Here is a 14,917-nt window from a genome sequence, read left to right as displayed (position 1 = left end):
TCCCTGAATTTTTAACAGTTTCTGAAAGCCATGGTGGTTGACCCACTCTTCAGGTAGTATTGCTACAGAATGAAGAACCACTTGTTTTTTTTTTTCAGCCTACTTTCTACCATGTTCCAGATTTTGTTATACCCCATGCTATTTGTATCTTTAAGGTGGATTTAAACCAGCAGAGTAAAGAAGTAAACTAAAAATAGAGACTTAAAAGACTAGATTTAACTTAAGTCCCAATAAATCAGCTATAGTTCCATGACTTTCTTGCAGTCTGAAAAAAATGCTGTACACCTTTTCTGAAACCCTAATTTTAAAAAGGATTCTTTTTTGTCTTTATTGTAAAAACAAGACCAATAAAAACAATAATTCATTTGAAATGAAAAAGGATAGGAGGGATGGGAAAGAAAAATCCTAGAGCTATAGAAAAATTTCAAAAGTCATTCCCAGACATTAGAAGATCGTATGTCACCTGCACAGATGACTGTTTCCATCAAGAGAATGTTTCCCCTGGAGAGCAAACTAGCACTACCATGTCTGGAGAGGGTACTGGTTTGCAGGACAAGGCATAGAACTACAAGTCTTTGATAGATATTTCTCAAGGACAAAATAGATTGAAAGACTATTTCCCAGGGGATTGGAACTTGTTTACTCAGAGCAATTTCTGATTATCTACACACTTAGAGGTTCCTTAACTCAGCCACACATAAGAACATTCTTGTTGACAGTGAGTTTCAACCTGCTTTTGATTACTTTCTTCAAGCTTGTCAGCAGCTTCAATTACAGTTCATATGGGGAGGATGGAAGGCCCTAGACTATGAAAGAGCATAGAGGACTAGGAGGTAAGCCACCCCAAAGAGGCATTGCACAATTGTGCTAGCTAAAAATTGATGACCATCTTTACCTTAGTCAGGCCAACTCTACCTTCTTTGGTATGGGAATGTCACAGGATGTTTTTGAGTCTTTTCTGGTAGATGTACACTGCACAAGTTTTCAGTCTTTTCTACTGAATTTTCCATATGACATATATATCAATACATCCACATTATTTCTATACTTACATATCTTTATGTCTATGCATGCCCTGGAGGAGATACTCTACTATTTCCACATGTTGAGTAGTGTCATGTGTTATATGCCATGAGATCTCTGGGTCACATCCATGTGACATCGGAGTGTCCTCTTTAGGGTCCCAAATACATGGCCAGTTTGAGTACCTTCAGGGATGCACAAATCACTATCATGTGAGGCAATGTCTCCTATTTGGAAAGCTTTTGTTATTCTGTATTGCACCTTCTATTCCTCCACCTAATTGGGGCTTACAGAGTTTATTTCCCATTTGTTCTAGAGCAGCCTTGTGCTCTAAGGTTGTTAATCTCCAGGCCAGTCACTCTCATCTCTCTCAACCTTTTCTCATTTGAATGGTTCTAGGTATCTTTTAGCACTCTGGTATCTCTCTTCAGAAAAAAAATTGCAATGTATATCTCCATCCATCAGCCCAGTATAGCAGCCAGAATTGAACACATTAGTTCCCTTGGTGGGGTTTGACTAGCAGAGATTAGTGCAGATCACACTTTCCTACACTAGAGAGCAAGTTTCACCAGCCCAGAAGCCCATGGACAGACACACTGCACTGTTGACTCACCTTAAATTTTATATCTTTTAATTTAGCTACTCAGTCCAGCTTTCACTGTCTTGATTCTGTGATCTCATATAGCCTTCTCAGATGTCTGTCATTCTGTGGAGATAGCTTGGCCCATATATAGAGGATATTTATTTATCATGTATGTGAGATATATATTCATCATATGTAGGAGAATATATATACACATATATATGTGCATATATACATGTATATGTGCATACATATATGTATGTGCATATATATATATAGTTAGGATTACATATATGTTACACTGAGATTGATACTTAGAATTAAAGAAAAAGGAAGCTTATTCTGGTCACCGGGTAAATATCTACTTATATATTTATTTTCCCCATTTGGACAATAGTAGTGAAGGAGACACTGATTTCTAGTCAGGTTCACCTTCCAATTATATAAGTTACCTCTGGACCCAGGACCCAGGGTTTTGGCATGAACACTAATCCAAAGGAATTGTTTCAGATCTAAAGAGAAGTAACTTGGACATTGAGGGCTGCACACCACGGAAGCAGGCTCCTGAGAGTGACTGGGACTCCCTCTCCAAGAGGGTTTCTGGAGGCATTCTTGGAAGTTCTTTTCAGGGTAGAATTCTAAAAAGAAGGAAGGAGTCAACTTCTTACAGTTAGACCTAGACCCTATAAAGCTGATATAAATTATCTAGCAAGAATAAGAATTTCACCAGCAGTGTCGTTTCTAAGCCACGACCTCCCACAACCACCTAGTTCAAGTCACTTGCCATTCTAATAACTCAGGGCCAGATTGAAATCAAGACAGACATAGTTGCTTGTCATAAATGATGATTTTAAAATCTGGAAAGCCCACGAAATCCCAGAATCTGATCTCCACAGGGGCTGTTAAATTTAAAAATCTACACTATTTTTGGTCCCAGATATTAGTAACACCTGCCAAGTATCAGTAAATAGTGAAAATTTTGCTAAAACTGTTGCTTCTCAGCACGATCCTTTGAATCTACCTGTAGCTGACAAATTCCAAGAGTCTCTACTCTTGTGATTCGCTGACCATATAAGTTTTTTAAATTTTTTTTGGCAAGGCAACCCTTGGTTGACCTCACAGATTGCAAGGACCTTGTCAGCTTACAATCTCTTATTTTTTTTATTTTTTACGCCTACAGCACCTGGTCTTCCTAGGTGGTCTCCCATCCAAGTACTAACCAGGCCCGCCCCTGCTTAGCTTCCGAAATCAGACGGGATTGGGCATGTTCAGGGTGGCATGGCCGTAGACAACTGACCATATAATTGACCATGGAATTTATTTAGTTTTTTCTTTAACTTGTATCTAAACATATAGGAAAGAGTGTTTCTTTAGTTGTACAGAGATTAAATGTAACAGCTTGAGTTATATACCCTGAGCAATATATACCCAGTGGTCTACTCCAAGCTTCCTACCCTTTCTATATATACCCCTGTGAGGGCAATGAAGAGCCACACCCTTCAGTTTGTTTGGCGAAAGCACTGCTCCAGCCAATAGTAACCCTGGGATGGCTTAGACAATACAAAGCACCACTCCTAACACCTCCACTGGGTGGAGGGGAAGGAGCGGGGATGTTGGAGAGGCCAAGATGCTGTGGTTGGAGAAAAGGGGTTTTCTTCCGTGCCTAATGACCTGCTACCCCTCTTCCTTTCCCCATGTTCAATTCTGTTGACCCACACAGCAGAGAGAGGGTGTTTCCTCCAACTCATTCCTTAGAGCCAATGTATCAGTGGTTCATTCTGTTCTCTCCCACCCTTCTCATTGCTTAGTATTTTGATCGTCTTACCAACAATTCCTCCAAGATATCGTGACCACATTTAAGCCTCTGTGGAGATGTGAATCATCCCACTTGCCTTCAACAAATTTCTCTTACGTGCTTGTTTTTAACATGGCTTTCAAGCCAAGCATGGTTTTTACATTTTTAAATGGTCGAAAAAAAATAAAAATAAAAATATTTCATGACACATGAAACTTATAGGAAATTCAGATTTCAGTGCCCATAAAAAAAGTTTTATTGGGAACACATGTATGCTTTATTCATTCAAGTATTATCTATGGCTGCTTTTGTGCTAAAATGGCAGGGTTGAGTAGTAGTTGGAAAGAGACTGTAAATCCTAAAATATTCACTATGTAGTCCCTTAAGAAAAAGTTTGCCAACTCCTCTATTCTGTTCTATTGACATATTTACCTATTCTGCTTAGTTTAAGCTCATTGTTCTTTTTTTTTCTAGTTTCTTAAGGGAGAAGTCGAGGTCATTCATTTGACACTTTTCTTCTTTTCTAATACAGGAGTCTCCCCTTATCCTTGGGACATACATTCCAAGACCCCAGTGGATGCCTGAAGCCTCAGGTAATACCAAACCCTATACATATTTTCTGTTCATGTCTTCCACTCACAAATTTAATGTCTTTTTCATCTTAACTAAGCACTTATCATGCACCATGGCCATAAATTTTGCAGTTTGAGTTGTGACAGCAAAACTAGCATGAATGTTTTTTTTTTTCTTTACAATTTCATGGGTAGAAGATTCGTACTTACCATAGATCTTAGTTTAGCAATATCAGCATCTGATCTTTTTCTTATTAAGTCAAGAACTTTCACCTTTTTATTTAAAGGAAGCACTTTATGGCTTCTCTTTGTCATATATGAATTGCCAGTATCACTACTCTTTCATTTTGGGGCCATTCTTAAGTAAAATAAGGCTTACTTAACACATGCACTATGATATCGTGACAGTGGAACTGATTACCAAAATGGCAACTAAGCGACTAAAGCACACAGAGTGATATAGCATGGAGAAGCTGGACAAAGGGATGATTCACATCTCGGGCAGGATGGAGATGAACAGTGCGAGATTTCATCATGCTACTTAGAATGGCACACGGTTTAATACTTATGAATTGTTTACTTCTGGAATTTTTCATATAACATCTTCACATCACAGTTGACAGTGGATAATTGAAACCACAGAGTGAAATGCAGATAAGTGGGGACTATACTGTATAGGCATTTAGTATTATAAAACCACCCCCTCTTAACTACTCCTTTAACAGCTTTCCACGCATTGGGATAAATTGTGTTTTCATTTGCATTCAGTTCAAATTACTTTCTAATTTCACTTTCAAGTTTTATTTAATCCATGATTAATTTAAAAATATGTTATTTAGTGTCTTAATATTTAGGGATTTTCAAAAGATCTTCCCATCACTGATTTTTAATTTAATTCTCTGTGATCAGAAAACAGACTTTATATGATTTGAATCCTTTTAAATGTATTGAGACTTGTCTCATGGCCCAGAATATGGTCTATCCCAGATCGTGTTTTATGTGTACTCTATTTTTCTTGGGTGGAGTGCTCTACAAAGGTCAACTGGTCAAGCTCATTATAGAAACATTCAGTTTTACTATATCCTTGCAGTCTTTCTATCTACTTATACTGAATTTCAAGATTGAAATCCACATTGAAATCCTATGTATTCTTAAAGTTCAGGCAAAACGAGCACACATTTGAAAACTGTACAGACTTCAGTTTAAATCATGGTTCTGCCACTCATTGTTTGTACACCCTTACATTAGTCACTTCACCTATCTAGGTTTCCATTTTCTCATTGTAAAATGGGCATAATTATAGTATCTACTTTAGAACTTCATTGTGGAATTGTGTGAGAATGTATCAGAGAACTAGTGACTTCTCATGTAGAGTTTCAGAGCATAAGAATCGCTTCCCACAATTTTTCTTATTATTTGGAAAGTTAGAAGGTTTATAAAGGTCCTTGTCACTTTTCAATTTATTCTCCCCACCTTTATTTAAGATCGTTATTTATCTGGCCATATAGTCACCAGCAATTTAACGAAAAGGGATGTAGACTGAGTGTTAGATGTCTGTGGAGCAATAATTGAACATAATATAAATAGATTTCAAATAAAGAATAGCTGGTTGTTAATAGCTCTACCCCTTCTCTAGCCCCACCCAAAGAAAGATTCAGGAATAAAGGGTTTAATAAAAAAAAAGTGCAGGCATCACAAAGAACTAGATGAATGTGGTGGTTTGCTATTGTTTACTTTTCAGTCTGTCTATTACAGAGATATCCTGGCAACAAGTTATCCATTTCAACTTAGGTCAGAGTGCATTCGAATGAAAAAAAAAAACCAACAACAAGCAGAAACTGTTCAAGTGGGCTTTCAAAAGCTAGCTTAATGAAAAATTGCTGATAAAAGATAGTCCCACTCTCTCTCTGCTGAAAAATAGCCTCTCAAATATATCATCATTTTGTGGTATCCCGAGAAGGTCTGTTCAAGGCAGTTCAGGGGGGTACCTTGAGCGTGAACTTTAAAATCAGAAAAAAAATGGGGCTGAATTCCATACTTTGTAGCTCACCATCAATGTGACTTGATTTAGACCGATACATATGTAAGAAATGCAGCTGATGATACTTAGCTTCCTGCATTGTGGTGAGGGTTGCATGAACCAACATTGTTTAGAGCCAAGTGCTCTGCCTGACCTGGGGAGAGAAGATGCTTGCCTCATCTTTAAAAAGGAGTTCCTTTAGCTTTCTAACTCTTCTCTTTATTAATGTCTGTTACTAATATAATGGTCTTGCTTGGGTTTTCAGGCCTTCTGCTCTTATGCAATGTACATCCTTCTACTTTTGTTGTTTCTATAATTAGTTTCTCCCAGAGAAAAATCATACAACTGTGTAGACTCATGGATTGCAAAATATCTGGGCCCACAATCCCAGCCTGAAATTCTCTTGTCTTTGGTCGAGGTCCTATTCCACCCAACTATTCAAAACCTTACCACTCACATGCAAACCACTGAATTGACTGCTCTGTCTCACACTCTCAGCAGATGACTTTGCCTCTTCTGTCACAAGGAATATCTGTCAGATGCTTGACCAGCCCTCTGCTCACTTGTTTCCACACTCTTATCATTTCCCTCTCAGAAGAACTGGCTCCTTTTTCTAACCTGGGCTTTGGAGCTCAACCTTCCTGACTTCTACAGGCCTTCTTTATGTTAGTTCCTCTTGCCCTTTCTATATTTCAATCTCCTGTTCTCTACTGGAGCCTTTCCATAATCTTGGAAACATGATCAAATTTCTCTTATCACCATACCACCAAAATCAAATCTTTCTCTTGATCCAACATCCACTACAGCTAATGCTCTAGCTGTCCTTCCTTTTACAGATGACATTCCTGAAAGAGTTGTCAATGCTTACTGTATCTACTTCCTCACTTCTTCCATGTTCCTCAATACATTATCATGTAGGTTATGCCTTCACCAGTCCACTGAATCTATTTTCATTCAGGTAACTAATGAATTTCTTATTGCACACAGTACTAGTTAGGATGTAGTTCTTGTTGCTGTAACAGAAATCTAAGAGAAGAATGGATTAAACAAGATAGAAGTAGAGTTCTTCCTTATGTAACTTTCTGGATGTAAGTAAGGCCAGGGCCTGTATAGTGACACTGCTCAATTAATTAGTCAGGAAACCGGGTTCCTTCTACCATGATACTCAGCCATCCCTAGGATATTATCTATATACATGGTCAAAGATGGCTCATCATGTCCAGTCAGTGGGGAGGGTAAAAGGGAAGGATAAGGAATGTCTTTTCTATTTAAAGTAACAACCCAGATACTGCACACATCACTTCTGCTTACATCTCAAGGCTAAAATTTAGTCTTATGGCCAAACCTAAGTCTGCAGTGGAGGCTTGAAATATAGTCTTCATTCTGGGTGGCCATGTGCCTGTCTTAACATTCTGTTATTTTAGGAGAGGAATTAAAGAAATATTGCATAAGAATTAGCAGTCACTGCCATGCTAACCACATCATCTTAAAAATCATGCTAGCACATATGAGGTGAGGAACTGGTTTCTAAAAGTACCCTTCTTGTCTACTCACCCCGAAATCCACTGTACCAGAACTGACTTATATTCCCAAACTTCTGCTGTGAATGTTGGGTTCTTTATTAGGTTTGCATAAGGATATGGCAACACAGGGTAGGTAGCAGAGACTATGGAGAGAGTCCATGAGAACAGAGCTCTTGCCTAACTTGTTCTGCTATATCTCTGGAACTTGGTAAAATGTCTAACGCATAGTAAGTATTCAATAAATATTTGCCAGATGTATGGATATGTATACATGCATTTAGTTAAGGGAAGATGGCAACAGGTTTTACCATCCTGGAGACCTTCAGAAGATCCAGGAAGAGGCTTGAGTTTGAGGCAGTAAAAGTGAGAGTAGTTTGATGAATCTGATGATGTCACTCTCTTCCCTAAAATCTGTTAGGTTTCCCCATTACTCTGCCACAGAATTAACTTATCCTAGCCTACTCTGTAAAACATAGTTTTTGCCTAGATGACTGGCTGGATAGATGGTTGCAGGGCTGAGGTGCTCTCATGCCTGTACATTTTACTAGTGAGTAGTACTATTTTGAAGAAACTTCCTTGTATTATATAATGTCAGTCCAGTTTTCTCGAATGACCTCTAGGTCAGCACTTTCCAACCCTGACTACACATGAAAAATTGGGTATTTACCCCCAAAGACTTTAAAACCCATATCTAAAAAGACATTTCCACACCGATGTTCATAGCAGCATTATTCACAGTGGCCAGGACATGGAAGCAAAGGAGTCTAGGACTTCAGATACCTTGTCTGAGTCATCCATATTCTGGTTCACCTGGCACTTGGCAAATGGGACTGTCCTGGTTTGTCCTGGGAGCCCAGGCCAAGGGTAAATGGATATATTATTAAGTTATTCACACAGGTCAAAAACCATTGTCAATTATTCTAACTGCTCCACCCACATCTGAAAAGTCATTTTTCAAGCATTCTCCTTGTGGACTTAGTCAAGGATGTTTGCTCTGGAGAGGTCCAGATTCATGAATACCTGGGTCTCTCCAAATTGACAAAAGAGATAAGGGAGAAGTGGGAAGAAGTAGCTGAGAGCTGAGACCACAGTGATCTTGGTAGAGCTTGAATTCCTAGTTCTTTTTTTTCAAATTGGTTTTGGATACCATTTGTTTTCATATTTATAGTTTAGGAGAGAAGCACTTGCAGGTTGAATAATGAATACACACTTCCTCCTGGGGCCTGGATGGACACTGACCTCAGAAAGTTCTCCTTTCTTTTTGTAAGTAGTGTCATTACCTGGCAGTAGCTTATGAGTTTCCCTGACAGGGCATACATATGAGTGCCAAATGAGACTGGCCTAATGCTGAAGTGGAGCAGCAGATGCAGTTCTATGAGTTCAAAGAGTTCAAATTTGATCCTTCCTGGTGGACTTCTTAGAACTGTCTTCATAGTATGGACTTTCCAAAACATCCTTAGGTCAACAGCTACAATTTGGAGGCTGATAGACAGACCCTTTCTCCAGGTGAAAGTGGCAATATCCTTCTTTAACAAGGACATTACATGTTCCCTCTATGCAACCAGGAATCCAGCATTATTCTCTTAGGAAACATTGTCAGGCCTGCCTGAAAATTTTCTCAATATTTCAGAGTTGCCAAAAAAAAATCTTTTGGAAAGAATTATAATGGTACCACAGGGGCAGAGATGCCTAATAGTTTAGTACCTGCCAATTCCTTGAGTGAAATCCTACTGTAAGCAGATCATTTTGGCTGGGTACCAAGACACTCATTCTCAGTCATTGCGTGCCCTCATTATAGAAGCTAGAAAAACTAAATATTAATTCTTCTAGCCTTCTTTGTAGTTAGAGGGCCATATAACACAATTCTAGTCAATGAGTTTCCATATTTATAATTCAGGAGAGGTGTTTTCCTCTGCTCAGTCTGCTGGGCTCCTGGGGAAATTTTTGCATCCTGAGAACAGATAATATCTTTTCCCCTCTTAATTTCCTTGAACATGGACATAATGCTTGTAGCCATGGCGGCTATCTTGTGACTATGAGGCAGTGATAGCTTGGGCTCCAAGAGCATTGCTGAGCTTCTGAACCAAAGTCAGCAACTGCTTGCTTTTAGATTTTTTGTTATATTTCAGAAAAAAATATATTATTAGAAGATTTTATCCTATTTATATATAATACATTCCTAACCAATAATCCTTACATAGTTTGTCTGTGCCCTCAGGATAAGGTGCACACTCCTTAACATGATAAGTAAGACCCCACATGATCTAGTCCCTGTGTATGTCTCATGCCTTGTCTCTCTCACATTTACCCTTGAATTATGGGATCTGGTAATGCTGCGCTACTTCTGTTGTCTTAAGTATGTCATTTTGGCTCATGCCTCCTAGTTTTATCTCTGTTGTCAGGACACAGGCAAGAACTTTCTTCCTCATCTGTGGATCCCTAAAATGCAGCACTGTGACATATAATAAAGAACTGCACTAAAATGCTATTACCTCTCTTTTGATAACAAAATAATTAATTACTTAATGGTACTTGTACATTTTATACATCATTTATTTAATATTTCAGCATCTCTTCATGTATGAAAAGGAGTATGCCAGGCAGAATTACTGACATCCAAAGGTCTCTATTGCATAATGTTAAGTTAGTAAAATGAATTTCAGAAGAATGCACTTAGTATGATCTGTCAATGTGAAAAACAAAACCCAATAAAACTATGTTTATTAGTGTGTGTGTGTGTGTGTGTGTGTGTGTGTGTGTGTGTGTGTGTGTGTTTGTGTGTAGTGGGGTCATTTCTTAAGGGTGAGATCACTGAAAAAGGAATGGATTGGTGTTTGGACCTGCTGATATGGAGGTGTTTTAGAGACCTCTCCCACCTCCCTCACCTCCTTTATTCAAACACTATATCATCAATGAGGCCTTCTCTCTGTACTCTAAAGATTCAATACTCTGACAACACTTCAAATCTTCTTTGCTTTAATTTTTGCCTTAGCTCTTCTTACTATCTGGTTTTCATTTTTTCTTGCTTATTGTGTTTCCCCCACCAGAATGGAAGCTCTATGAAAAAGGAGTTTTTTTGGTCTACTTTATATATTGTTTTAATCTTTAGCATCTTAAACTGTGCTTGGTATAGGATAGGTGTTCAATAAATATTTGCCAAATGAATATGTGAATAAATTCAAGTAAGAAGTCAAGTAGGCAGTTGGAAATACTGGCCTAGAATGTTCAGAGAAGTTTGGCTATGTAAAGATGTTTGTCATCCATCTGAGGATTAGGTGCTAACTGCAGCCGTGGGTGTCAATGGGAGAGGGAATGAAGTGAGAAAAGGGAACAAAATAGTACCTGCTTCAGATGATTACTGTGAGGATTAACTAAAATAATGAAAGTCAAGGGTTTAGCATAGTGCCTGGCACCTGATTGGTGGTCAAGTCATGTCGTTAGCTCTTAATAGTGTTGTTATTACAGAGCCCTGGGACTTGAAAAACAGCAGACTAAGTGGATTGCAAGGTGTGGTCTCTAACACCCTCCTCAGTGAGCTCCCTATCTCTGTTAGGTGGGACTCAGATGAACATGGGTTTGCTACTTGCTCTGCTGTGTGGCTGCATTCAGTTACCTAAGCATTATGAGCCTCAGATTCCTCACCTGTAGATTATGGCAACACTTTCCTCACAGGCCCAAGAGAATGTTTTTGGCAATTTGCAATCCCCACACCTTGCCCAGTGATACTGGCACACAGTAAGGCTCAACAGTCATTCATTGGTAGAAAGTACACTGGGCTTGGTATCAGAAAATACTTAGGAGCTTTTCGATTTTGCTCAAACAATATATTTCTGAAGATCATCATATCCAAGTCACAGGATTGTTTTGAACATCAAATGAAATTGTGTATTTTTTGAAAGATTATTTATGTCTGTATCATTCCAAAAAATAGGGTTGTGATGACTCACAGAGATATTTTAACTTCAACAGGAGAAAAAAGGTAGATGAGAAAGCTAAGGCAGACATAAAACACAGGTGGGGAAGTAAAAAAAGGTATCAGAGTTAAGAACGGTATGTAAAGTCTATTCCAGGGGATTTCAAGTCTAACAAAATAATATGAGCAGCTATGACACATGGCAATGGCTGTCCCTCTCCTGTTTGCCTTCTCAGACCCAATACAAGCCTACTGAGAGACTCAGGAGGGGTTTAAAATAACACCACCCTCACCCTCAGTCCAGCCTCCCTCTCCACCAAGATCCCCTAAGGTTCTCAGCAGAAGGGTGGGTTGTCCCTCTATGTCTATTTTCTCTGCAGTGGTTCCTTGGCCTGTTCCCAGAGGATCAGAGTGGCTAATTTCTTTCCTCATATCTTTGGGATGTCTGGAGTGTTCCTTTAACCTGTTCATGGGTGCTTCACATGACTGCTCTAGGGGGTTGTATGATCTCACATCCCAAGTATTCCATTAATTCCACTAGTTTAATTTTAGTTTAATCCCAAGTATTCTACTAGTGGCCTGGGAAAAAAGCTTCTTTCGAACATACTCCCACCCCAGCTCAAACCTCAAGAGGGGCCCCCAACTTGAGAGACTGTTTGGTAAGTGTAGGCATTATATGGATTTTATGCTCTTAGGATTATGCTACATCTTAGATCAGCCACCTGAACTTTGGAGTACCCAGAACTGCCCCAGTATCTTCAAGGCAATGAATCAAGAAGGTCTGATCAAACTTTATTGAGTACATACCTTGTGCTAGTCACTAAACTGAAGAGGTACAATACAAAGATTAACAACAGTCCCTGACCTCTAGTAGCTCACAATTTAGGGTGTGGACATATTATAAAAATAGCTATAATTTATTGAGTGCTTATTATGTGTCAGGCACACTGCTTTGCATGTATTATCTCATATAATTCTAAAAATAACACTAGGAAGTAGATATTAGTATTATTTCTAATATGCAGATGATGAAACTAAACGCTCAAAGGGTTAGTGGATTTACTTAAGGTCACACAGGTATTAAGTGTTCCTAAGTCTGGTCTCCTAACTCCAAGTTTGTGTTCTTAACCATTGGACTATACAAGGAAGGTTGTGTCACATTCTTAATAGTGGTAGTCAGCATCCTGGGCATAAAGCAGAAGGAGAGATTAATTCTATCTGGAGGCATGGAAGTGGAGATGGTAGATATGCCCCAGGGATCAAGTTTATTGGAGGAAGGATTTGACCTTAACCAATTGGTTTAACTATGCCAAAGGCAGATATGGGGAAGAGCACTCTGGGTGATGGAACTATACCTGGAGAGGCACAGAGGCAGGAAAACACAGGGCATGTGTAGTGAAGTGGGTAGAGAGTAAGATAGGGCTAGAGAAGGAGGCCAAATACAGTAGTGAGATTGGAAAGAGAGACAGGTGTGAGATGTGGGGAAAAAGTGTCAGTAGAGCCTTGAATGCCCCTAGTTAAGAAAATTATCCCTAACTATTCTAGGCCTCAAAAAGGACACTCATCTGGCTCACTGCCTTGCACTGACTATGCCCCTCCTGGTGTCTGGACATGTCCAGGTTGCCATGGTACGATTGTCTCTTGCTGGCTAACTATTTCAAGGCCTTTGCCCTGAGTAAACTCTTTGACCTTCTTCAGGAACCAGCTCGTGCCTCCAGTGGGAAGTAGAGTTACTCATATCCTGATATGTTCCTTTTGGGGTACCCCCTGACCACAGGGAACTCTAACTGCCTGGCACATGTCTTGTTTCACCACTCATCTATTCCTCTGGAGCAGAGCATGGGGTGTGTTCATCTCTGTACCTCTGGAGCCTAGCACACTGCAAGGCTCAATATTCTGTTATGGAAAGGAGGAAAGGGGTGAGAGATTCTTACTTACTCCGATAACCTCTTTATCATAACTCAAAACATTTAATACCACAAGAGGGGAACATAGCAATCCTCCCCCTCCACACCCTCCGTTTTGTGGTTAACGATATCCACAATAATAAAATCCACTTGATAAGCAGTTCCAGGCTTCTATTGTTCTGGAGAGATGCGAGCCGGGCAGGGTAGGGGACACAATAGGCTCTGGGGGTCGGATGCACACAGGTTGTGTAAAACATTAGGACTCTCTGCGTGGTTGCTTTCCCGCCACCACTGCACAGCTGGCTCATGTTGGACATCTTGGCCTTGCCATCTTTATTCTCTACTCTCCACCAGGCAGCCAAGTGCTTCCTGTTTCATAGTGGCTGTTCAAGTGGTAGTGAGCAGACAGGGGCATGGCTTCCCTCCCACACTTGTTCCAGTAATACAAAGAGAATCAATTGGTGATGACTCACTCCCTAGCTTCTTTGACCCTCCATCCTGGCTTTCCACTGCTTAGAAACAAGGCCCAGGAAAATGTGCCTAGAGTTAGAAGAGGCACGATTTCCCCTTTATTCTCCATCCAAGGGGTGAGGCGCAGGGCCTGGGTAAAAAGTAGCACACCAGGCGAATAGGAGCAACCCAGTACCCCCTGGATATCAGCAGGCCATTTGTTCCTTGAATCTTCATAATAAACTTGTCAGGTTTAAAGTATTCTCCCTACTTCAGAGGTGAGGAAACAGGTTCAGAAAGTATAAGGCCATCATGTAGTAAGGAGGGAATTAGGATCTGAATTCAAGTTACCAGGCTCCAGAACTGTGCTCCTAACCACTCTACACTCTATTGGTCATATGCAAATGCTCTCATTTGATCCTCTCCATATCACTCCAGAGTATGGTAAGGAAACTGAGATTCAATGCCCCTCTTATCAATCCGTTTTAAGCAAGGAGAATGGTGTACAAAAAATAATAAATTTAGTTCTACTCCAATTCTGTTCTCATAGTTATTGCCCACCCTCCCCTGCTAACCCACTCATCAAGATTCTATTCCCGCCTGAGTACAAAAGTAGATGGGCAGCATGGTTTGGTGGGAGGGGTATGGTGTTGTTTTCATCTTAGTTTTTTTTTTTTGCAAAATTAAAATTGTTTCTTCCCTCGGACAATAAACTTAGTTGTATAAACAAACGAAAAACTACAGAAGTATAAAGAAGAAAAAAAATCACTCCTAAGCCCACCACCCATGACCATTCTCAACATTTTGGGCTATACTCCTACAGATATTTTTCTAAACACGAACACATATTTGCAAAAATAGGATTATATCATTCACAATATTTTGTAGCCTGCTTTCTAAAAAATGGCACAATACATGTATTATTTCATTTATTCCTTACAACAACCCTGTGCCATGGATATAATTATCCTCTTATTAAGTCAAAGGAAATTAAGGCCTAGAGAGGTCATGCAACTACTACTTGGTAGAGCTAGAATCTGAACTAAGATGTCTGTTTCTAAAACCCATGCTTTCCCTATCATTTTTTTATTCATTAAAGAGTGTTATTAGCACACATTACTACACAGAAAT

The 14,917-nt window shown here is 39.5% G+C and overlaps 1 non-coding gene across 1 annotated transcript; it reads right to left on the bottom strand.

Moving 5' to 3' along the window:
• Nucleotides 1–2,777: 2,777 nt before the first annotated feature.
• LOC111730519 lies at nt 2,778–2,896 on the bottom strand. The gene has a single exon (XR_002776722.1). It is a non-coding gene; the product is annotated as a 5S ribosomal RNA (ribosomal RNA).
• Between the last annotated feature and the right edge of the window lie 12,021 nt (nt 2,897–14,917).

This window comes from Pteropus vampyrus, unplaced genomic scaffold, assembly GCF_000151845.1.
Source record: "Pteropus vampyrus isolate Shadow unplaced genomic scaffold, Pvam_2.0 Scaffold318, whole genome shotgun sequence".
Taxonomy (NCBI): Eukaryota; Metazoa; Chordata; class Mammalia; order Chiroptera; family Pteropodidae; genus Pteropus; species Pteropus vampyrus.
Note: the sequence above shows the minus strand (reverse complement) of the source record. Positions and strands in the feature narration are given on the sequence as shown.